This window comes from Oncorhynchus kisutch, unplaced genomic scaffold (assembly GCF_002021735.2).
Source record: "Oncorhynchus kisutch isolate 150728-3 unplaced genomic scaffold, Okis_V2 Okis07a-Okis12b_hom, whole genome shotgun sequence".
NCBI classification, from domain to species: Eukaryota; Metazoa; Chordata; class Actinopteri; order Salmoniformes; family Salmonidae; genus Oncorhynchus; species Oncorhynchus kisutch.
The window spans coordinates 7,691,610-7,715,034 of record NW_022261984.1 but is presented as its reverse complement, the minus strand read 5'-3'; the positions used below and the strand labels follow the sequence as shown (position 1 = coordinate 7,715,034).

The window sequence follows — 23,425 nt, the reverse complement described above, 5'->3', positions numbered from 1 at the left end:
TGTGTGTGTAAGGTGTGTGTGTGTGTAAGGTGTGTGTGTAAGGTGTGTGTGTGTGTGTGTAAGGTGTGTGTGTGTGTGTGTGTGTGTGTAAGGCGTGTGTGTGTGTAAGGTGTGTGTGTGTGTAAGGTGTGTGTGTAAGGTGTGTGTGTAAGGTGTGTGTAAGGTGTGTGTGTAAGGTGTGTGTAAGGTGTGTGTGTAAGGTGTGTGTGTAAGGTGTGTGTAAGGTGTGTGTAAGGTGTGTGTGTAAGGTGTAAGGTGTGTGTGTAAGGTGTGTGCAAGGTGTGTGTGTAAGGTGTGTGTGTAAGGTGTGTGTGTAAGGTGTGTGTAAGGTGTGTGTGTAAGGTGTGTGTAAGGTGTGTGTGTAAGGTGTGTGTGTAAGGTGTGTGTGTAAGGTGTGTGTGTAAGGTGTAAGGTGTGTGTGTAAGGTGTGTGTAAGGTGTGTGTGTAAGGTGTGTGTGTAAGGTGTGTGTGTAAGGTGTGTGTAAGGTGTGTGTGTAAGGTGTGTGTGTAAGGTGTGTGTAAGGTGTGTGTAAGGTGTGTGTGTAAGGTGTGTGTGTGTGTAAGGTGTGTGTGTGTAAGGTGTGTGTGTAAGGTGTGTGTGTAAGGTGTGTGCGTAAGGTGTGTGTGTAAGGTGTGTGTGTGTGTGTAAGGTGTGTGTGTGTGTGTGTGTGTGTGTGTGTGTGTGTAAGGTGTGTGTGTGTGTAAGGTGTGTGTGTGTGTAAGGTGTGTGTGTAAGGTGTGTGTGTAAGGTGTGTGTAAGGTGTGTGTGTAAGGTGTGTGTAAGGTGTGTGTGTAAGGTGTGTGTAAGGTGTGTGTGTAAGGTGTGTGTAAGGTGTGTGTGTAAGGTGTAAGGTGTGTGTAAGGTGTGTGTGTAAGGTGTAAGGTGTGTGTAAGGTGTGTGTGTGTGTAAGGTGTATGTGTAAGGTGGGTGTGTAAGGTGTGTGTAAGGTGTGTGTAAGGTGTGTGTGTAAGGTGTGTGTGTAAGGTGTGTGTGTAAGGTGTGTGTAAGGTGTGTGTAAGGTGTGTGTGTAAGGTGTGTGTGTGTGTAAGGTGTGTGTGTGTGTGTGTAAGGTGTGTGTGTAAGGTGTGTGTGTAAGGTGTGTGTGTAAGGTGTGTGTGTGTGTGTAAGGTGTGTGTGTGTAAGGTGTGTGTGTAAGGTGTGTGTGTAAGGTGTGTGTGTAAGGTGTGTGTGTGTGTAAGGTGTGTGTGTAAGGTGTGTGTGTGTGTAAGGTGTGTGTGTAAGGTGTGTGTGTGTGTAAGGTGTGTGTGTGTGTGTGTGTGTGTAAGGTGTGTGTGTGTGTAAGGTGTGTGTGTGTGTAAGGTGTGTGTGTGTGTGTGTGTGTGTGTATGTGTGTGTGTGTGTGTGTGTGTGTGTGTGTGTGTGTGTGTGTGTGTGTGTGTGTGTGTGTGTGTGTAAGGTGTGTGTGTGTGTAAGGTGTGTGTGTGTGTGTGTGTAAGGTGTGTGTATCCAACGTTAGGAGGTGTGAAATGGGAAAAAGAAAATCAAACCACTTGAGGTGAAATTTAAAAGCCAGAAAAGAGGCCTCTTCAATAGACTGTGTTAAAGGTGTTATGTGTCCTGAATGGTATGTGTCCTGAACACACACACACCTTACACACACACCTGGTCAAAAGAAGACTGCTGTGAAGGGAATAGGGAGTCATTTTGAACACAGTCCACATATAACAGTCGTGTTTGATTGGGACTTGAACCTTTTTCTCTCTTTCTATCTGACGATAAAAGATAGAAGGTCAAAGGAATGGCGTTTGAACTACAGTGGGCCTCCAAGGAACAGCACATTCAGTATGTTTTGAAATGGTAAAGTCAAAATAAAATAGCTTTCCAACAAAACTGTGTTGACCCTCAGATTGAAGGTGGAAACTAAACGGTGTTGACCCTCAGATTGAAGGTGGAAACTAAATTGTGTTGTACCTCAGATTGAAGGTGGAAACTAAACGGTGTTGACCCTCAGATTGAAGGTGGAACTAAACTGTGTTGTACCTCAGATTGAAGTGGAAACTAAACTGTGGTTGTACCTCAGATTGAAGGTGGGAAACTAAACGTGTTGTACCCAGAAATTGAAGGTGGAACTTAAATGTGTTGTACCTCAGATTGAAGGTGGAACTAAACTGGTTGTACCTCAGATGAAGTGGAAAACTAAACGGTGTTGACCCTCAGATTGAAGGTGGAAACAAACTGTGTTGTACCTCAGATTGAAGGTGCGAAACTAAAACGTGTTGTACCTCAGATTGAAGGTGGAAATAAACTGTGTTTCCCCTCAGATTGAAGGTGGGAAACTAAACTTGTGACCTCCGAATGAAGGTGGAAAACTACACTGTGTTGTACCTCAGATTTGACGGTGGAACTAACGTGTTGTACATCAGATGAAGGGGAAAACTAAACTGTGTTGCCCTCAGATGAAGGTGGAAATAAAATGTGTTGTACTAGATGAAGGGTTGAAACTACTGTGTTGTACCTCAGATTGAAGGTGGAAACTAAAAACTGTGTTGCCTCAGATATTGAAGTTGGAAAAACTAAACGGTGTTGACCCTCAGAGTGAAGGGGAAACTGGAAACTAAACTGTGTTGTCCTCAGATGAAATAACTGGTTTCCTCAGATTGAAGGTGGAAACTAAACTGTGTTGTCCTAGATTGAAGGTGGAAACTAAACTGTGTTGACCCTCAGATTGAAGGTGGAAACTAAACTGTGTTGTACCTCAGATTGAAGGTGGAAACTAAACTGTGTTGTACCTCAGATTGAAGGTGGAAACTAAACTGTGTTGACCCTCAGAATGAAGGTGGAAACTAAACGGTGTTGACCCTCAGATTGAAGGTGGAAACTAAACTGTGTTGTACCTCAGATTGAAGGTGGAAACTAAACTGTGTTGTACCTCAGATTGAAGGTGGAAACTAAACTGTGTTGTACCTCAGATTGAAGGTGGAAACTAAACTGTGTTGTACCTCAGATTGAAGGTGGAAACTAAACGGTGTTGACCCTCAGATTGAAGGTGGAAACTAAACTGTGTTGTACCTCAGATTGAAGGTGGAAACTAAACTGTGTTGTACCTCAGATTGAAGGTGGAAACTAAACTGTGTTGTACCTCAGATTGAAGGTGGAAACTAAACTGTGTTGTACCTCAGATTGAAGGTGGAAACTAAACTGTGTTGTACCTCAGATTGAAGGTGGAAACTAAACGGTGTTGACCCTCAGATTGAAGGTGGAAACTAAACTGTGTTGTACCTCAGATTGAAGGTGGAAACTAAACTGTGTTGTACCTCAGATTGAAGGTGGAAACCCCACACCTATTTGAATCAAACCAATCTCATTCATTTAACCCACATCTCTGTCTAGCAAATCACATCACAAAAGAGATGTATTTTACTAATATTGGAAGCGATACAGACACCTTCAATTCTCTAGCAACAGGGTTTCTTAATCTACGTTTTGAGACGCAAAGTGGGCCTGAGCAGGTCAGAGGCAGTGTTGCCAAATCCTCAGGAAGGAAAGTAGCTATTGGTGGTCCTAAAAGTAGCTAGAAGTCGCTAAATGACATCATCACATAATTTTCATAATTGGCCAAGTGGATGTAATTGTGATTGACGCTGTAGGAGAGAGGAATAACGTCGCGGAGAGACAAAAAGTGAGTAAAAAACACCTAAGTATGTTTAGAACTAAAATTGAACTTTCTTCTGTCGATTCTTGTCTTTTTTCTGAATATTCACTAAATATAGCGACAAAGTCGCTAAGTTGGCAACACTGGTGAGAGGTGGGTAGCGAGATATCAGTAATCAATTGTAATCACATACTATTTCTTCTTAATTATGGTCATTCGAGGACAGTACATTTTTCATTTGGGTCTCGAGATGAATAAACTCAAGAACCTCTGACATGGATTCTTAAACTATGATTTGGGACCCAAAGCGGTTATTAACATGTCATAGGTGGGTCGCGAGATATGAGTAAACATTCAGAATCATGCACTATTTCTTCATAATGTTGGTCGTTCGAGGACACTGCATTTCTCATTTGGCTCTCGAGCTTAAAAATGGTAAAAACGTCTGAAACAGCATAGTAAGTCTTAACTCGTTCAAAAAACAACCCTTCTAAAATTACTTTGCAGTGCCGTGACCCGGATTCGAACCGGGGTTGCTGCGACCACAACGCAGAGTACTAACCACTATACGATCACGGCTGGCTTCAAGAGCTGGCTTTGTAAAGCCTACATAGGCTGTGAAAGTGATGTGCACAAGCTGGCTAAACTCTTTTCATTTTGGCCTCGATAATGAATCAACTGAAGAAACAGTGGAGCTTTACACAGTCGGCAGGTTTTTTCTCATTCGAAAAGTGCCCTTTTTCCGTGACATTGGAATATCTCAATTGCATCCTCCTCACGTCATCTCTAATTCTCTAAACCCATTGGTGAGAAAACCTGAGTGCCCTCCCTCTGACCTTCTCCACAATGTGAACAATAAAAAGGTACTGCTGAGATTTGAACTCAGGATCTCCTGTTTACTAGACAGGCACTTTAACCAACTAAGCCACAGCACCCATAAATGTCATATATGTTGCAGATGTGAACACCCACACCTATTTGAATCAAACCAATCTCATTCATTTAACCCACATCTCTGTTAGCAAAATCACATCACAAAAGAGATGTATTTTACTAATATTGGAAGCGATACAGACACCTTCAATTCTCTAGCAACAGGGTTTCTTAATCTACGTTTTGAGACGCAAAGTGGGCCTGAGCAGGTCAGAGGCAGTGTTGCCAAATCCTCAGGAAGGAAAGTAGCTATTGGTGGTCCTAAAAGTAGCTAGAAGTCGCTAAATGACATCATCACACAATTTTCATAATTGGCCAAGTGGATGTAATTGTGATTGACGCTGTAGGAGAGAGGAATAACGTCGCGGGAGAGACAAAAAGTGAGTAAAAAACACCCTAAGTATGTTTAGAACTAAAATTGAACTTTCTTCTGTCGATTCTTGTCTTTTTTCTGAATATTCACTAAATATAGCGACAAAGTCGCTAAGTTGGCAACACTGGTGAGAGGTGGGTAGCGAGATATCAGTAATCAATTGTAATCACATACTATTTCTTCTTAATTATGGTCATTCGAGGACAGTACATTTTTCATTTGGGTCTCGAGATGAATAAACTCAAGAACCTCTGACATGGATTCTTAAACTATGATTTGGGACCCAAAGCGGTTATTAACATGTCATAGGTGGGTCGCGAGATATGAGTAAACATTCAGAATCATGCACTATTTCTTCATAATGTTGGTCGTTCGAGGACACTGCATTTCTCATTTGGCTCTCGAGCTTAAAAATGGTAAAAACGTCTGAAACAGCATAGTAAGTCTTAACTCGTTCAAAAAACAACCCTTCTAAAATTTTTTGCAGTGCCGTGACCCGGATTCGAACCGGGGTTGCTGCGACCACAACGCAGAGTACTAACCACTATACGATCACGGCTGGCTTCAAGAGCTGGCTTTGTAAAGCCTACATAGGCTGTGAAAGTGATGTGCACAAGCTGGCTAAACTCTTTTCATTTTGGCCTCGATAATGAATCAACTGAAGAAACAGTCGAGCTTTACACAGTCGGCAGGTTTTTTCTCATTCGAAAAGTGCCCTTTTTCCGTGACATTGGAATATCTCAATTGCATCCTCCTCACGTCATCTCTAATTCTCTAAACCCATTGGTGAGAAAACCTGAGTGCCCTCCCCTCTGACCTTCTCCAACAATGTGAACAATAAAAAGGTACTGCTGAGATTTGAACTCAGGGTCTCCTGTTTACTAGACAGGCACTTTAACCAACTAAGCCACAGCACCCATAAAAGTCAAATATGTTGCAGATGTGAACACCCACACCTATTTGAATCAAACCAATCTCATTCATTTAACCCACATCTCTGTTTAGCAAAATCACATCACAAAAGAGATGTATTTTACTAATATTGGAAGCGATACAGACACCTTCAATTCTCTAGCAACAGGGTTTCTTAATCTACGTTTTGAGACGCAAAGTGGGCCTGAGCAGGTCAGAGGCAGTGTTGCCAAATCCTCAGGAAGGAAAGTAGCTATTGGTGGTCCTAAAAGTAGCTAGAAGTCGCTAAATGACATCATCACATAATTTTCATAATTGGCCAAGTGGATGTAATTGTGATTGACGCTGTAGGAGAGAGGAATAACGTCGCGGGAGAGACAAAAAGTGAGTAAAAAACACCCTAAGTATGTTTAGAACTAAAATTGAACTTTCTTCTGTCGATTCTTGTCTTTTTTCTGAATATTCACTAAATATAGCGACAAAGTCGCTAAGTTGGCAACACTGGTGAGAGGTGGGTAGCGAGATATCAGTAATCAATTGTAATCACATACTATTTCTTCTTAATTATGGTCATTCGAGGACAGTACATTTTTCATTTGGGTCTCGAGATGAATAAACTCAAGAACCTCTGACATGGATTCTTAAACTATGATTTGGGACCCAAAGCGGTTATTAACATGTCATAGGTGGGTCGCGAGATATGAGTAAACATTCAGAATCATGCACTATTTCTTCATAATGTTGGTCGTTCGAGGACACTGCATTTCTCATTTGGCTCTCGAGCTTAAAAATGGTAAAAACGTCTGAAACAGCATAGTAAGTCTTAACTCGTTCAAAAAACAACCCTTCTAAAATTACATTGCAGTGCCGTGACCCGGATTCGAACCGGGTTGCTGCGACCACAACGCAGAGTACTAACCACTATACGATCACGGCTGGCTTCAAGAGCTGGCTTTGTAAAGCCTACATAGGCTGTGAAAGTGATGTGCACAAGCTGGCTAAACTCTTTTCATTTTGGTCTCGATAATGAATCAACTGAAGAAACAGTCGAGCTTTACACAGTCGGCAGGTTTTTTTCTCATTCGAAAAGTGCCCTTTTCCGTGACATTGGAATATCTCAATTGCATCCTCCTCACGTCATCTCTAATTCTCTAAACCCATTGGTGAGAAAACCTGAGTGCCCTCCCCTCTGACCTTCTCCACAATGTGAACAATAAAAAGGTACTGCTGAGATTTGAACTCAGGATCTCCTGTTTACTAGACAGGCACTTTAACCAACTAAGCCACAGCACCCATAAAGTCATATATGTTGCAGATGTGAACACCCACACCTATTTGAATCAAACCAATCTCATTCATTTAACCCACATCTCTGTCTAGCAAAATCACATCACAAAAGAGATGTATTTTACTAATATTGGAAGCGATACAGACACCTTCAATTCTCTAGCAACAGGGTTTCTTAATCTACGTTTTGAGACGCAAAGTGGGCCTGAGCAGGTCAGAGGCAGTGTTGCCAAATCCTCAGGAAGGAAAGTAGCTATTGGTGGTCCTAAAAGTAGCTAGAAGTCGCTAAATGACATCATCACATAATTTTCATAATTGGCCAAGTGGATGTAATTGTGATTGACGCTGTAGGAGAGAGGAATAACGTCGCGGGAGAGACAAAAAGTGAGTAAAAAACACCCTAAGTATGTTTAGAACTAAATTAACTTTTTTCTGTCGATTCTTGTCTTTTTTTGAATATTCACTAAATATAGCGACAAAGTCGCTAAGTTGGCAACACTGGTGAGAGGTGGGTAGCGAGATATCAGTAATCAATTGTAATCACATACTATTTCTTCTTAATTATGGTCATTCGAGGACAGTACATTTTTCATTTGGGTCTCGAGATGAATAAACTCAAGAACCTCTGACATGGATTCTTAAACTATGATTTGGGACCCAAAGCGGTTATTAACATGTCATAGGTGGGTCGCGAGATATGAGTAAACATTCAGAATCATGCACTATTTCTTCATAATGTTGGTCGTTCGAGGACACTGCATTTCTCATTTGGCTCTCGAGCTTAAAAATGGTAAAAACGTCTGAAACAGCATAGTAAGTCTTAACTCGTTCAAAAACAACCCTTCTAAAATTTCTTTGCAGTGCCGTGACCCGGATTCGAACCGGGGTTGCTGCGACCACAACGCAGAGTACTAACCACTATACGATCACGGCTGGCTTCAAGAGCTGGCTTTGTAAAGCCTACATAGGCTGTGAAAGTGATGTGCACAAGCTGGCTAAACTCTTTTCATTTTGCCTCGATAATGAATCAACTGAAGAAACAGTCGAGCTTTACACAGTCGGCTAGGTTTTTTCTCATTCGAAAAGTGCCCTTTTTCCGTGACATTGGAATATCTCAATTGCATCCTCCTCACGTCATCTCTAATTCTCTAAACCCATTGGTGAGAAAACCTGAGTGCCCTCCCCTCTGACCTTCTCCAACAATGTGAACAATAAAAAGGTACTGCTGAGATTTGAACTCAGGGTCTCCTGTTTACTAGACAGGCACTTTAACCAACTAAGCCACAGCACCCATAAAAGTCAAATATGTTGCAGATGTGAACACCCACACCTATTTGAATCAAACCAATCTCATTCATTTAACCCACATCTCTGTTTAGCAAAATCACATCACAAAAGAGATGTATTTTACTAATATTGGAAGCGATACAGACACCTTCAATTCTCTAGCAACAGGGTTTCTTAATCTACGTTTTGAGACGCAAAGTGGGCCTGAGCAGGTCAGAGGCAGTGTTGCCAAATCCTCAGGAAGGAAAGTAGCTATTGGTGGTCCTAAAAGTAGCTAGAAGTCGCTAAATGACATCATCACATAATTTTCATAATTGGCCAAGTGGATGTAATTGTGATTGACGCTGTAGGAGAGAGGAATAACGTCGCGGGAGAGACAAAAAGTGAGTAAAAAACACCCTAAGTATGTTTAGAACTAAAATTAAACTTTTTTCTGTCGATTCTTGTCTTTTTTTTGAATATTCACAAATATAGCGACAAAGTCGCTAAGTTGGCAACACTGGTGAGAGGTGGGTAGCGAGATATCAGTAATCAATTGTAATCACATACTATTTCTTCTTAATTATGGTCATTCGAGGACAGTACATTTTTCATTTGGGTCTCGAGATGAATAAACTCAAGAACCTCTGACATGGATTCTTAAACTATGATTTGGGACCCAAAGCGGTTATTAACATGTCATAGGTGGGTCGCGAGATATGAGTAAACATTCAGAATCATGCACTATTTCTTCATAATGTTGGTCGTTCGAGGACACTGCATTTCTCATTTGGCTCTCGAGCTTAAAAATGGTAAAAACGTCTGAAACAGCATAGTAAGTCTTAACTCGTTCAAAAAACAACCCTTCTAAAATTACTTTGCAGTGCCGTGACCCGGATTCGAACCGGGGTTGCTGCGACCACAACGCAGAGTACTAACCACTATACGATCACGGCTGGCTTCAAGAGCTGGCTTTGTAAAGCCTACATAGGCTGTGAAAGTGATGTGCACAAGCTGGCTAAACTCTTTTCATTTTGGCCTCGATAATGAATCAACTGAAGAAACAGTCGAGCTTTACACAGTCGGCAGGTTTTTTCTCATTCGAAAAGTGCCCTTTTTCCGTGACATTGGAATATCTCAATTGCATCCTCCTCACGTCATCTCTAATTCTCTAAACCCATTGGTGAGAAAACCTGAGTGCCCTCCCCTCTGACCTTCTCCAACAATGTGAACAATAAAAGGTACTGCTGAGATTTGAACTCAGGGTCTCCTGTTTACTAGACAGGCACTTTAACCAACTAAGCCACAGCACCCATAAAAGTCAATATGTTGCAGATGTGAACACCCACACCTATTTGAATCAAACCAATCTCATTCATTTAACCCACATCTCTGTTTAGCAAAATCACATCACAAAAGAGATGTATTTTACTAATATTGGAAGCGATACAGACACCTTCAATTCTCTAGCAACAGGGTTTCTTAATCTACGTTTTGAGACGCAAAGTGGGCCTGAGCAGGTCAGAGGCAGTGTTGCCAAATCCTCAGGAAGGAAAGTAGCTATTGGTGGTCCTAAAAGTAGCTAGAAGTCGCTAAATGACATCATCACACAATTTTCATAATTGGCCAAGTGGATGTAATTGTGATTGACGCTGTAGGAGAGAGGAATAACGTCGCGGGAGAGACAAAAAGTGAGTAAAAAACACCCTAAGTATGTTTAGAACTAAAATTAAACTTTTTTCTGTCGATTCTTGTCTTTTTTTTGAATATTCACTAAATATAGCGACAAAGTCGCTAAGTTGGCAACACTGGTGAGAGGTGGGTAGCGAGATATCAGTAATCAATTGTAATCACATACTATTTCTTCTTAATTATGGTCATTCGAGGACAGTACATTTTTCATTTGGGTCTCGAGATGAATAAACTCAAGAACCTCTGACATGGATTCTTAAACTATGATTTGGGACCCAAAGCGGTTATTAACATGTCATAGGTGGGTCGCGAGATATGAGTAAACATTCAGAATCATGCACTATTTCTTCATAATGTTGGTCGTTCGAGGACACTGCATTTCTCATTTGGCTCTCGAGCTTAAAAATGGTAAAAACGTCTGAAACAGCATAGTAAGTCTTAACTCGTTCAAAAAACAACCCTTCTAAAATTTCTTTGCAGTGCCGTGACCCGGATTCGAACCGGGGTTGCTGCGACCACAACGCAGAGTACTAACCACTATACGATCACGGCTGGCTTCAAGAGCTGGCTTTGTAAAGCCTACATAGGCTGTGAAAGTGATGTGCACAAGCTGGCTAAACTCTTTTCATTTTGGCCTCGATAATGAATCAACTGAAGAAACAGTGGAGCTTTACACAGTCGGCAGGTTTTTTCTCATTCGAAAAGTGCCCTTTTTCCGTGACATTGGAATATCTCAATTGCATCCTCCTCACGTCATCTCTAATTCTCTAAACCCATTGGTGAGAAAACCTGAGTGCCCTCCCCTCTGACCTTCTCCACCAATGTGAACAATAAAAAGGTACTGCTGAGATTTGAACTCAGGATCTCCTGTTTACTAGACAGGCACTTTAACCAACTAAGCCACAGCACCCATAAAAGTCAATATGTTGCAGATGTGAACACCCACACCTATTTGAATCAAACCAATCTCATTCATTTAACCCACATCTCTGTCTAGCAAAATCACATCACAAAAGAGATGTATTTTACTAATATTGGAAGCGATACAGACACCTTCAATTCTCTAGCAACAGGGTTTCTTAATCTACGTTTTGAGACGCAAAGTGGGCCTGAGCAGGTCAGAGGCAGTGTTGCCAAATCCTCAGGAAGGAAAGTAGCTATTGGTGGTCCTAAAAGTAGCTAGAAGTCGCTAAATGACATCATCACACAATTTTCATAATTGGCCAAGTGGATGTAATTGTGATTGACGCTGTAGGAGAGAGGAATAACGTCGCGGGAGAGACAAAAAGTGAGTAAAAAACACCCTAAGTATGTTTAGAACTAAAATTGAACTTTCTTCTGTCGATTCTTGTCTTTTTTCTGAATATTCACTAAATATAGCGACAAAGTCGCTAAGTTGGCAACACTGGTGAGAGGTGGGTAGCGAGATATCAGTAATCAATTGTAATCACATACTATTTCTTCTTAATTATGGTCATTCGAGGACAGTACATTTTTCATTTGGGTCTCGAGATGAATAAACTCAAGAACCTCTGACATGGATTCTTAAACTATGATTTGGGACCCAAAGCGGTTATTAACATGTCATAGGTGGGTCGCGAGATATGAGTAAACATTCAGAATCATGCACTATTTCTTCATAATGTTGGTCGTTCGAGGACACTGCATTTCTCATTTGGCTCTCGAGCTTAAAAATGGTAAAAACGTCTGAAACAGCATAGTAAGTCTTAACTCGTTCAAAAAACAACCCTTCTAAAATTTCTTTGCAGTGCCGTGACCCGGATTCGAACCGGGGTTGCTGCGACCACAACGCAGAGTACTAACCACTATACGATCACGGCTGGCTTCAAGAGCTGGCTTTGTAAAGCCTACATAGGCTGTGAAAGTGATGTGCACAAGCTGGCTAAACTCTTTTCATTTTGGCCTCGATAATGAATCAACTGAAGAAACAGTCGAGCTTTACACAGTCGGCAGGTTTTTTCTCATTCGAAAAGTGCCCTTTTTCCGTGACATTGGAATATCTCAATTGCATCCTCCTCACGTCATCTCTAATTCTCTAAACCCATTGGTGAGAAAACCTGAGTGCCCTCCCCTCTGACCTTCTCCACAATGTGAACAATAAAAAGGTACTGCTGAGATTTGAACTCAGGTCTCCTGTTTACTAGACAGGCACTTTAACCAACTAAGCCACAGCACCCATAAAGTCAAATATGTTGCAGATGTGAACACCCACACCTATTTGAATCAAACCAATCTCATTCATTTAACCCACATCTCTGTTTAGCAAAATCACATCACAAAGAGATGTATTTTACTAATATTGGAAGCGATACAGACACCTTCAATTCTCTAGCAACAGGGTTTCTTAATCTACGTTTTGAGACGCAAAGTGGGCCTGAGCAGGTCAGAGGCAGTGTTGCCAAATCCTCAGGAAGGAAAGTAGCTATTGGTGGTCCTAAAAGTAGCTAGAAGTCGCTAAATGACATCATCACACAATTTTCATAATTGGCCAAGTGGATGTAATTGTGATTGACGCTGTAGGAGAGAGGAATATGTCGCGGGAGAGACAAAAAGTGAGTAAAAAACACCCTAAGTATGTTTAGAACTAAAATTGAACTTTCTTCTGTCGATTCTTGTCTTTTTTCTGAATATTCACTAAATATAGCGACAAAGTCGCTAAGTTGGCAACACTGGTGAGAGGTGGGTAGCGAGATATCAGTAATCAATTGTAATCACATACTATTTCTTCTTAATTATGGTCATTCGAGGACAGTACATTTTTCATTTGGGTCTCGAGATGAATAAACTCAAGAACCTCTGACATGGATTCTTAAACTATGATTTGGGACCCAAAGCGGTTATTAACATGTCATAGGTGGGTCGCGAGATATGAGTAAACATTCAGAATCATGCACTATTTCTTCATAATGTTGGTCGTTCGAGGACACTGCATTTCTCATTTGGCTCTCGAGCTTAAAAATGGTAAAAACGTCTGAAACAGCATAGTAAGTCTTAACTCGTTCAAAAAACCCTTCTAATTTCTTTGCAGTGCCGTGACCCGGATTCGAACCGGGGTTGCTGCGACCACAACGCAGAGTACTAACCACTATACGATCACGGCTGGCTTCAAGAGCTGGCTTTGTAAAGCCTACATAGGCTGTGAAAGTGATGTGCACAAGCTGGCTAAACTCTTTTCATTTTGGCCTCGATAATGAATCAACTGAAGAAACAGTCGAGCTTTACACAGTCGGCAGGTTTTTTCTCATTCGAAAAGTGCCCTTTTTCCGTGACATTGGAATATCTCAATTGCATCCTCCTCACGTCATCTCTAATTCTCTAAACCCATTGGTGAGAAAACCTGAGTGCCCTCCCCTCTGACCTTCTCCAACAATGTGAACAATAAAAAGGTACTGCTGAGATTTGAACTCAGGGTCTCCTGTTTACTAGACAGGCACTTTAACCAACTAAGCCACAGCACCCATAAAAGTCAAATATGTTGCAGATGTGAACACCCACACCTATTTGAATCAAACCAATCTCATTCATTTAACCCACATCTCTGTTTAGCAAAATCACATCACAAAAGAGATGTATTTTACTAATATTGGAAGCGATACAGACACCTTCAATTCTCTAGCAACAGGGTTTCTTAATCTACGTTTTGAGACGCAAAGTGGGCCTGAGCAGGTCAGAGGCAGTGTTGCCAAATCCTCAGGAAGGAAAGTAGCTATTGGTGGTCCTAAAAGTAGCTAGAAGTCGCTAAATGACATCATCACACAATTTTCATAATTGGCCAAGTGGATGTAATTGTGATTGACGCTGTAGGAGAGAGGAATAACGTCGCGGGAGAGACAAAAAGTGAGTAAAAAACACCCTAAGTATGTTTAGAACTAAAATGAACTTTCTTTCTGTCGATTCTTGTCTTTTTTCTGAATATTCACTAAATATAGCGACAAAGTCGCTAAGTTGGCAACACTGGTGAGAGGTGGGTAGCGAGATATCAGTAATCAATTGTAATCACATACTATTTCTTCTTAATTATGGTCATTCGAGGACAGTACATTTTTCATTTGGGTCTCGAGATGAATAAACTCAAGAACCTCTGACATGGATTCTTAAACTATGATTTGGGACCCAAAGCGGTTATTAACATGTCATAGGTGGGTCGCGAGATATGAGTAAACATTCAGAATCATGCACTATTTCTTCATAATGTTGGTCGTTCGAGGACACTGCATTTCTCATTTGGCTCTCGAGCTTAAAAATGGTAAAAACGTCTGAAACAGCATAGTAAGTCTTAACTCGTTCAAAAAACAACCCTTCTAAAATTACTTTGCAGTGCCGTGACCCGGATTCGAACCGGGGTTGCTGCGACCACAACGCAGAGTACTAACCACTATACGATCACGGCTGGCTTCAAGAGCTGGCTTTGTAAAGCCTACATAGGCTGTGAAAGTGATGTGCACAAGCTGGCTAAACTCTTTTCATTTTGGCTCGATAATGAATCAACTGAAGAAACAGTCGAGCTTTACACAGTCGGCAGGTTTTTTCTCATTCGAAAAGTGCCCTTTTTCCGTGACATTGGAATATCTCAATTGCATCCTCCTCACGTCATCTCTAATTCTCTAAACCCATTGGTGAGAAAACCTGAGTGCCCTCCCCTCTGACCTTCTCCAACAATGTGAACAATAAAAAGGTACTGCTGAGATTTGAACTCAGGGTCTCCTGTTTACTAGACAGGCACTTTAACCAACTAAGCCACAGCACCCATAAAAGTCAAATATGTTGCAGATGTGAACACCCACACCTATTTGAATCAAACCAATCTCATTCATTTAACCCACATCTCTGTTTAGCAAAATCACATCACAAAAGAGATGTATTTTACTAATATTGGAAGCGATACAGACACCTTCAATTCTCTAGCAACAGGGTTTCTTAATCTACGTTTTGAGACGCAAAGTGGGCCTGAGCAGGTCAGAGGCAGTGTTGCCAAATCCTCAGGAAGGAAAGTAGCTATTGGTGGTCCTAAAAGTAGCTAGAAGTCGCTAAATGACATCATCACATAATTTTCATAATTGGCCAAGTGGATGTAATTGTGATTGACGCTGTAGGAGAGAGGAATAACGTCGCGGGAGAGACAAAAAGTGAGTAAAAAACACCCTAAGTATGTTTAGAACTAAAATTAAACTTTTTTCTGTCGATTCTTGTCTTTTTTTTGAATATTCACAAATATAGCGACAAAGTCGCTAAGTTGGCAACACTGGTGAGAGGTGGGTAGCGAGATATCAGTAATCAATTGTAATCACATACTATTTCTTCTTAATTATGGTCATTCGAGGACAGTACATTTTTCATTTGGGTCTCGAGATGAATAAACTCAAGAACCTCTGACATGGATTCTTAAACTATGATTTGGGACCCAAACGGTTATTAACATGTCATAGGTGGGTCGCGAGATATGAGTAAACATTCAGAATCATGCACTATTTCTTCATAATGTTGGTCGTTCGAGGACACTGCATTTCTCATTTGGCTCTCGAGCTTAAAAATGGTAAAAACGTCTGAAAGCATAGTAAGTCTTAACTCGTTCACTCTCTCTCTCTCAATTCAATTCAATTCAAGGGCTTTATTGGCATGGGAAACATGTGTTAACATTGCCAAAGCAAGTGAGGTAGACAACATACAAAGTGAATATATAAAGTGAAAAACAACAAAAATTAACAGTAAACATTAAACATACAGAAGTTTCAAAACAATAAAGACATTACAAATGTCATATTATATATATATACAGTGTTTTAACAATGTACAAATGGTTAAAGTACACAAGATAAAATAAATAAGCATAAATATGGGTTGTATTTACAATGGTGTTTGTTCTTCACTGGTTGCCCTTTTCTCGTGGCAACGGGTCACAAATCTTGCTGCTGTGGTGGCACACTGTGGAATTTCACCCAGTAGATATGGGAGTTCATCAAAATTGGATTTGTTTTCAAATTCTTTGTGGATCTGTGTAATCTGAGGGAAATATGTCTCTCTAATATGGTCATACATTGGGCAGGAGGTTAGGAAGTGCAGCTCAGTTTCCACCTCATTTTGTGGGCAGTGAGCACATAGCCTGTCTTCTCTTGAGAGCCATGTCTGCCTACGGCGGCCTTTCTCAATAGAAAGGCTATGCTCACTGAGTCTGTACATAGTCAAAGCTTTCCTTCATTTTGGGTCAGTCACAGTGGTCAGGTATTCTGCCGCTGTGTACTCTCTGTTTAGGGCCAAATAGCATTCTAGTTTGCTCTGTTTTTTTGTTAATTCTTTCCAATGTGTTAAGTAGTTATCTTTTAGTTTTCTCATGATTATCTCCCCCTCTCTCTCTCTCTCTCTCTCTCCCTCTCTCTCTCTCTCTCAATTCAATTCAATTCAAGGGCTTTATTGGCATGGGAAACATGTGTTAACATTGCCAAAGCAAGTGAGGTAGATAATATATAAAGTGAAAAACAACAAAAATTAACAGTAAACATTAAACATACAGAAGTTTCAAAACAATAAAGACATTACAAATGTCATATTATATATATATACAGTGTTTTAACAATGTACAAATGGTTAAAGTACACAAGATAAAATAAATAAGCATAAATATGGGTTGTATTTACAATGGTGTTTGTTCTTCACTGGTTGCCCTTTTCTCGTGGCAACGGGTCACAAATCTTGCTGCTGTGGTGGCACACTGTGGAATTTCACCCAGTAGATATGGGAGTTCATCAAAATTGGATTTGTTTTCAAATTCTTTGTGGATCTGTGTAATCTGAGGGAAATATGTCTCTCTAATATGGTCATACATTGGGCAGGAGGTTAGGAAGTGCAGCTCAGTTTCCACTTCATTTTGTGGGCAGTGAGCACATAGCCTGTCTTCTCTTGAGAGCCATGTCGGCCTACAGCGGCCTTTCTCAATGGCAAGGCTATGCTCACTGAGTCTGTACATAGTCAAGGCTTTCCTTACTTTTGGGTCAGTCACAGTGGTCAGGTATTCTGCCGCTGTGTACTCTCTGTTTAGGGCCAAATAGCATTCTAGTTTGCTCTGTTTTTTTGTTAATTCTTTCCAATGTATCAAGTAATTATCTTTTTGTTTTCTCATGATTTGAGCTCATAATTGAGCTGCTGTCCTCTCTCTCTCTCTCTGAATCATCAGTGATCTACAAGCAGGTTAGCAGCTAGACTGAATCATCAGTGATCTACAAGCAGGTTAGCAGCTAGACTGAATCATCAGTTATCTACAAGCAGGTTAGCAGCTAGGCTGAATCATCAGTGATCTACAAGCAGATTAACAACTAGGCTGAATCATCAGTGATCTACAAGCAGGTCAGCAGCTAGGCTGAATCATCACTGATCTGCAAGCAGGTCAGCAGCTAGGCTGAATCATCAGTGATCTACAAGCAGGTTAGCAGCTAGGCTGAATCATCAGTGGGTGAAGCTATGTTGAATAAGGCCTGTGGCCCGGTTGAAGCTAGTCTGAATGAGGCCTATTGTCTGGGTGAAGCTATTCTGAATGAGGCCTGCTGTCTGGGTGAAACTAGAATGAATGAGAACTATTGTCTGGGTGAAACTAGACTGAATGAGACCTATTGTCTGGGTGAAACTAGACTGAATGAGGCCTATTGTCTGGGTGAAGCTAGGCTGAATGAGGCCTATTGTCTGGGTGAAGCTAGACTGAATGATACCTATTGTCTGGGTGAAACTAGACTGAATGAGACCTATTGTCTGGGTGAAGCTAGACTGAATGATACCTATTGTCTGGGTGAAGCTAGACTATGTTATCACACAGACCTCAACAAAAGGACTGGGCAACAAGGCTGGTATTTAGAGCCTTAATAAGGACAATTGTCTCTGTCTCTGTCCATCATTCTAGAATGTCTCTGTGGAGTGAAGCCAGACAGTCCAAACCACTCGCTGCTCCTTCTACGGCCAGTCAGTCCTTTCATCAGCCTGCCTATCACAGCTCATTATGAGTAGCTTTGAACCAGGGACTCCGAGCATGATTTCACCCTCAATTAGAGACTGTATGATCAACTGTGACGCAGCAGCTAATCATAAGATAGCCAGAACATTGTGTGTGTGTGTGTGTGTGTGTGTGTGTGTGTGTGTGTGTGTGTGTGTGTGTGTGTGTGTGTGTGTGTGTGTGTGTGTGTGTGTGTGTGTGTGTGTGTGTGTGTGTGTGTGTGTGTGTGTGTGTGTGTGTGTGTGTGTGTGTGTGTGTGTGTTGAAGGCTCACGTCAGGGGGTTGTGAGCCAGGTTATGGTAAATTGGGACAGACTTACGTGAGATGGTGGAGTAATGTGCATTTTCAAAGGCTACCTTTTATCCTTGTCATTGTCCATTAGAACTCTAGAATCTGATACAGAACTTAGAGAATTCTATTACCTCATCTCCTTGTCATCCTGTTTTGATTGGCCCAAATTAAATCTGATGTTTGAGGTACTGTTTACCAAAATACACACAGCCTTAATTACTTCTGTGTGTTGTGTGTTTGTGTTATTGTGTGTGTGTGTGTGTGTGTGTATTGTGTGCCTGTGTGAGTATTGTGACAGCAATAAACACATTTTATTTACTGTTTCGTTGTTGTTGTGCTGGCATCCAGACCCACACCAACATACACAAACAGACAGGGCCCACACAAACACAGCACAGATGGCAGATTCTAGAATTGGCAAGGGCCACGGGAAATCACACCTCACTATACCATCCTGGGTTGACCACATATAGAGATACTACCTGTGTGTGTGTGTGTGTGTGTATGTGTATGTGTGTGTGTGAGTGTGTGTGTGTGTGCGCGTGTGTGTGTGTGTGTGTGTGTGTGTGTGTGTGCGTGTGTGTGTGTGTGTGTGCGTGCGTGCGTGTGTGTACGTGTGTGCGCGCGCGCGTGTGTGTGTGTGTGTGTGTGTGTGTTTGACTGTGTGAGAGAGATTCTTGTCTCCCCAAAAGTCCTGGATCAGCTATGCCCTGATATAGTATAAGCTTCCTGTCCCCCACATCCCAACCACAACCATTCGGAAGTCACACCACAAAACTTAAAGGAATCGGCCTGGTTAGTTCATCCTACTCCCTGCGGTGAATCTACCTTATATTTCCTTGATTCCTTGTGTCCTCTCCCCTTTCCTCCTTCTCGAAACGTATCGGAGGAACTTCAGATCTTCTGATCCAATGTGCTTTGGGAAGGAGATGAGGAGCCAGGATGTGAGGAATCAAGGACATTTCATTGAATTTCGCTGCACATCATGGATGCTGGATGCTGGGGTAAATCTGAGCTGTCCTGCCCCTAGTGTTCAACACCGGTATGACCACTGATTCGACTCACCCAAATCCCACTGGGGATTACCACTAGCTAATGCCCTGCCTGACCATTAACATGGGATTATCTCTTTAGGATTTTAATGAGAATTTCAGCAGTGGTTTAGTGCAGAGCTCAAGTTGGTCCCTCCCTCCCTTTCTCTTTCAGCCTCTCTCGATCACTTTCTATCCCTCTCTGTCTCTCTCTCACTCTCTCTCGTTTTTAATGAGGGCCATTCGAAGATTATAGAGCACTTCCTGGTTTTATATTCATTGACTCTATGGTGCCTCTGTGGGTAGACATGTTAACACATCTAAAAGGGGCTGGATTTGCTCTTGTCCCTCTCTGTATATCAGTGTTGTGTTTGGTTGTGTGTCTATCCTGTAGCGGTAGTATGTGTGGCCGTTTGTGTGTGGTTCGAGCGTGTGTGTTTGTGTGTGTGTGTGTGTGTTAGCCCAGACTCTTGAGGCATCATCTGCTAGTCTCTCTCTCTAGTCTCTCTCGCTCTAGTCTCTCTCTCTCTCTCTCTAGTCTCTCTCTTCTCTCACTAGTCTCTCTCTCTCACTAGTCTCTCTCTCTCTCTCTCTATAGTCTCTCTCTCTCACTAGTCTCTCTCTCTCTAGTCTCTCTATCTCACTAGTCTCTCTCTCACTAGTATCTCTCCTCTCTCTAGTCTCTCTCTCTCACTAGTCTCTCTCTCTCACTAGTCTCTCTCTCTCTCTCTCTAGTCTCTCTCTCTCTCTCTCTCTCTCTCTCTCTCTCGCTCTCTCACTCTCTCACTAGTCTCTCTCTCTCTCTCACTAGTCTCTCTCTCTAGTCTCTCTCTCACTAGTCTATCTCTCACTAGTCTCTCTCTCTCTCTCTCGCTCTAGTCTCTCTCTCACACTAGTCTCTCTCTCACTAGTCTCTCTCTCACTAGTCTCTCTCCTCTCTCAGACAAAACCAGAGTCTTTTTCATCTTTCTCTCTATCTCTCTTGTTCTCTCCTCCCTCGTTCTCTAGAGTCAAGGGCATTGGAACAATCCCCTGCTACCTGCCAGACTCCATTCCAAATGGCACCCTTTCCATGTATAGTGCACTACTTTTGGCAAGGGTCCATAGGGCTCTGGTCAAAGCTAGTGTACTCTATAGGAAATAGGGTGACATTTGAGACTCAACCACAGACTCAATCCCCTCTAGTCATTTAAAACATTCCATAGAGGAAAGTGCCATGTAAGGTCTGGCGTGTGGAGAATAGACACAGAAACCATTTTGGCCTGGCATGACACCTAATCAGTAATCCTAGAGCTCCACCCCCCCACTTCTCTCTACTACTCTTCCTCTCTCTAGTCTCTCTCTTTCTCTAGACTCAATCTTTCTCTAGTCTCTCTCTCTCTCTAGTCTCTCCCTTTCTCTAGTCTCTCTCTTTCTCTAGACTCAATCTTTCTCTAGTCTCTCTCTCTCGAATCTCTCCCTTTCTCCAGTCTCTCTCTTTCTCTAGTCATCTCTCTCTAGTATCTCCCTTTATCTAGTCTCTCTCTCTCTCTAGTCTCTCCCTTTCTCTAGTCTCTCCCTTTCTCTAGTCTCTCTCTTTCTCTAGACTCAATCTTTCTCTAGTCACTCTCTCTCTAATCTCTCTCTTTCTCTAGTCTCTCTCTCTCTAATCTCTCTCTTTCTCTAGTCTCTCTTTTTCTAGTCTCTCTCTTTCTCTAGTCTCTCTCTTTCTCTATTCTCTCTTTCTCTAGTCTCTCTCTTTCTCTAGTCTCTCTTTCTCTAGTATCTCTCTTTCTCTAGTCTCTCTCTTTCTCTAGTCTCTCTTTTTCTAGTCTCTATAATAATCCCACCTCATCAGAAACCAGTTGAAACACTACTGATTCTCCTCAACCACCTCATCAGAAACCAGTTGAAACACTAGAATGGGAACTTCAGAATGGGAAGCATAGAAATAGAGCACGTAGAACAGATGTTCCCCTTCTTACTTGCTGACCACACCGCCCGCGTCGCAAAATACATCTACACATACATTTGATTCAGTCATTGCACACAGACTGTTTGTGGCGTCAGCGAGTGTCTCCGTAGCCAGGTGCTTAAATAGAACTTGGTTCTATTTGTGACGCTTGATGCGCTGCAAGTCCCACCTCTCCCATCTCCTGATTGTTTTTTTAGAAGCATTTACCCACGTGGATGATTGAAAGATGAACTGAGGTCCACAGTCCAGTCCAGTCGGTCGTGGTAATGCACCTTAAAGTCGGTTGCCCAACACCACATAAAGTCCAAAGAAGAAGAAGAAGTGTGAAGTAGGAGAGATGACTAGAAACAAACTCGGTTCACCGTTTTATCTGTGGATTAACTGTCGGAGCAAAGGACCTTGTTCATTTCAGGTCAAATAAAAGTGGTCCCTACTAAAGTAGGTGTCTCTGGAGGCAGGTTTTGGTTAAATAATAACACTGTCTAAATGTTTGCCGAAAGCACTGAGCGCGAATAAGTGACGCTGGGAGACGATGCGTGCAGCTCAGAAGACTGCGCTACAGTAGTTCAGAACGCTCTAGCAAGCCGGGAGAACACTTGATGATACTTGATGGTAAGAGGTCTATTCTACAAGCCGGGAGAACACTTGATGATACTTGATGGTAAGAGGTCTATTCTACAAGCCGGGAGAACACTTGATGATACTTGATGGTAAGAGGTCTATTCTACAAGCCGGGAGAACAGTGATGATACTTGATGGTAAGAGGTCTATTCTGCAAGCCGGGAGAACACTTGATGATACTTGATGGTAAGAGGTCTATTCTGCAAGCCGGGAGAACAGTGATGATACTTGATGGTAAGAGGTCTATTCTACAAGCCGGGAGAACAGTGATGATACTTGATGGTAAGAGGTCTATTCTGCAAGCCGGGAGAACAGTGATGATACTTGATGGTAAGAGGTCTATTCTGCAAGCCGGGAGAACAGTGATGATACTTGATGGTATGAGGTCTATTCTGCAAGCCGGGAGAACAGTGATGATACTTGATGGTAAGAGGTCTATTCTGCAAGCCGGGAGAACAGTGATTATACTTGATGGTATGAGGTCTATTCTGCAAGCCGGGAGAACAGTGATGATACTTGATGGTGTGAGGTCTATTCTGCAAGCCGGGAGAACACTTGATGATACTTGATGGTGTGAGGTCTATTCTACAAGCCGGGAGAACAGTGATCATTTATCACTTCAGTGTTAATCTGCAAAATTGTAATTATTTGCCTACCTCCTCATGCCTTTTGCACACAATGTATATAGACTCTCTTTTTTTCTACTGTGTTATTGACTTGTTAATTGTTTACTCCATGTGTAACTCTGTGTTGTCTGTTCACACTGCTATGCTTTATCTTGGCCAGGTCGAAGTTGTAAATGAGAACTTGTTCTCAACTAGCCTACCTGGTTAAATAAAGGTGAAATAATTGTTTTTATAAAAAATGATACTTGATGGTATGAGGTCTATTCTGCAAGCCGGGAGAACAGTGATGATACTTGATGGTATGAGGTCTATTCTGCAAGCCGGGAGAACAGTGATGATACTTGATGGTATGAGGTCTATTCTACAAGCCGGGAGAACAGTGATGATACTTGATGGTATGAGGTCTATTCTGCAAGCCGGGAGAACAGTGATGATACTTGATGGTATGAGGTCTATTCTGCAAGCCGGGAGAACAGTGATGATACTTGATGGTAAGAGGTCTATTCTGCAAGCCGGGAGAACAGTGATGATACTTGATGGTAAGAGGTATATTCTGCATTGTATCAACACTGCTTCCAGCTGCCCCTGCTGACGATTATGCATTTGAAACATTCATTCCAATCCTCCTGCTGCAGGCTTATTCTTCCTCCTGCATGAAGATCCGACATCTGAACTCCATTTGATCAGAGCCTTATGAACCCTACTCGAAAGTAGTGCACTGCATAGAGATGAGGGTATAATTTGGATCGCAGCCTAGGTTTCTGTCTCAATGTGCTCTTCAGGGTTGGTTGACCAGGGCGCCTGGGCTCCACTGGTTCAACCTACACTA

The 23,425-nt window shown here is 42.0% G+C and overlaps 18 non-coding genes across 18 annotated transcripts; all 18 read right to left on the bottom strand.

Moving 5' to 3' along the window:
• Window positions 1-4,121: 4,121 nt before the first annotated feature.
• On the bottom strand, window positions 4,122-4,193 carry trnah-gug (transfer RNA histidin (anticodon GUG)). The gene has a single exon. It is a non-coding gene; the product is annotated as a tRNA-His (tRNA).
• A 282-nt stretch (window positions 4,194-4,475) lies between these two features.
• trnat-agu (transfer RNA threonine (anticodon AGU)) lies at window positions 4,476-4,549 on the bottom strand. The gene has a single exon. It is a non-coding gene; the product is annotated as a tRNA-Thr (tRNA).
• Window positions 4,550-5,407: 858 nt separating this feature from the next.
• Window positions 5,408-5,479, bottom strand: trnah-gug (transfer RNA histidin (anticodon GUG)). Its single transcript has one exon. It is a non-coding gene; the product is annotated as a tRNA-His (tRNA).
• Window positions 5,480-5,763: 284 nt separating this feature from the next.
• Window positions 5,764-5,837, bottom strand: trnat-agu (transfer RNA threonine (anticodon AGU)). Its single transcript has one exon. It is a non-coding gene; the product is annotated as a tRNA-Thr (tRNA).
• An 860-nt stretch (window positions 5,838-6,697) lies between these two features.
• trnah-gug (transfer RNA histidin (anticodon GUG)) lies at window positions 6,698-6,768 on the bottom strand. Its single transcript has one exon. It is a non-coding gene; the product is annotated as a tRNA-His (tRNA).
• A 283-nt stretch (window positions 6,769-7,051) lies between these two features.
• On the bottom strand, window positions 7,052-7,125 carry trnat-agu (transfer RNA threonine (anticodon AGU)). The gene has a single exon. It is a non-coding gene; the product is annotated as a tRNA-Thr (tRNA).
• An 855-nt stretch (window positions 7,126-7,980) lies between these two features.
• On the bottom strand, window positions 7,981-8,052 carry trnah-gug (transfer RNA histidin (anticodon GUG)). Its single transcript has one exon. It is a non-coding gene; the product is annotated as a tRNA-His (tRNA).
• A 284-nt stretch (window positions 8,053-8,336) lies between these two features.
• Window positions 8,337-8,410, bottom strand: trnat-agu (transfer RNA threonine (anticodon AGU)). The gene has a single exon. It is a non-coding gene; the product is annotated as a tRNA-Thr (tRNA).
• An 859-nt stretch (window positions 8,411-9,269) lies between these two features.
• trnah-gug (transfer RNA histidin (anticodon GUG)) lies at window positions 9,270-9,341 on the bottom strand. Its single transcript has one exon. It is a non-coding gene; the product is annotated as a tRNA-His (tRNA).
• Window positions 9,342-9,624: 283 nt separating this feature from the next.
• trnat-agu (transfer RNA threonine (anticodon AGU)) lies at window positions 9,625-9,698 on the bottom strand. Its single transcript has one exon. It is a non-coding gene; the product is annotated as a tRNA-Thr (tRNA).
• An 859-nt stretch (window positions 9,699-10,557) lies between these two features.
• Window positions 10,558-10,629, bottom strand: trnah-gug (transfer RNA histidin (anticodon GUG)). The gene has a single exon. It is a non-coding gene; the product is annotated as a tRNA-His (tRNA).
• Window positions 10,630-10,913: 284 nt separating this feature from the next.
• On the bottom strand, window positions 10,914-10,987 carry trnat-agu (transfer RNA threonine (anticodon AGU)). Its single transcript has one exon. It is a non-coding gene; the product is annotated as a tRNA-Thr (tRNA).
• Window positions 10,988-11,846: 859 nt separating this feature from the next.
• On the bottom strand, window positions 11,847-11,918 carry trnah-gug (transfer RNA histidin (anticodon GUG)). Its single transcript has one exon. It is a non-coding gene; the product is annotated as a tRNA-His (tRNA).
• A 283-nt stretch (window positions 11,919-12,201) lies between these two features.
• trnat-agu (transfer RNA threonine (anticodon AGU)) lies at window positions 12,202-12,274 on the bottom strand. Its single transcript has one exon. It is a non-coding gene; the product is annotated as a tRNA-Thr (tRNA).
• Window positions 12,275-13,126: 852 nt separating this feature from the next.
• trnah-gug (transfer RNA histidin (anticodon GUG)) lies at window positions 13,127-13,198 on the bottom strand. The gene has a single exon. It is a non-coding gene; the product is annotated as a tRNA-His (tRNA).
• Window positions 13,199-13,482: 284 nt separating this feature from the next.
• On the bottom strand, window positions 13,483-13,556 carry trnat-agu (transfer RNA threonine (anticodon AGU)). The gene has a single exon. It is a non-coding gene; the product is annotated as a tRNA-Thr (tRNA).
• An 860-nt stretch (window positions 13,557-14,416) lies between these two features.
• trnah-gug (transfer RNA histidin (anticodon GUG)) lies at window positions 14,417-14,488 on the bottom strand. The gene has a single exon. It is a non-coding gene; the product is annotated as a tRNA-His (tRNA).
• A 283-nt stretch (window positions 14,489-14,771) lies between these two features.
• Window positions 14,772-14,845, bottom strand: trnat-agu (transfer RNA threonine (anticodon AGU)). The gene has a single exon. It is a non-coding gene; the product is annotated as a tRNA-Thr (tRNA).
• Between the last annotated feature and the right edge of the window lie 8,580 nt (window positions 14,846-23,425).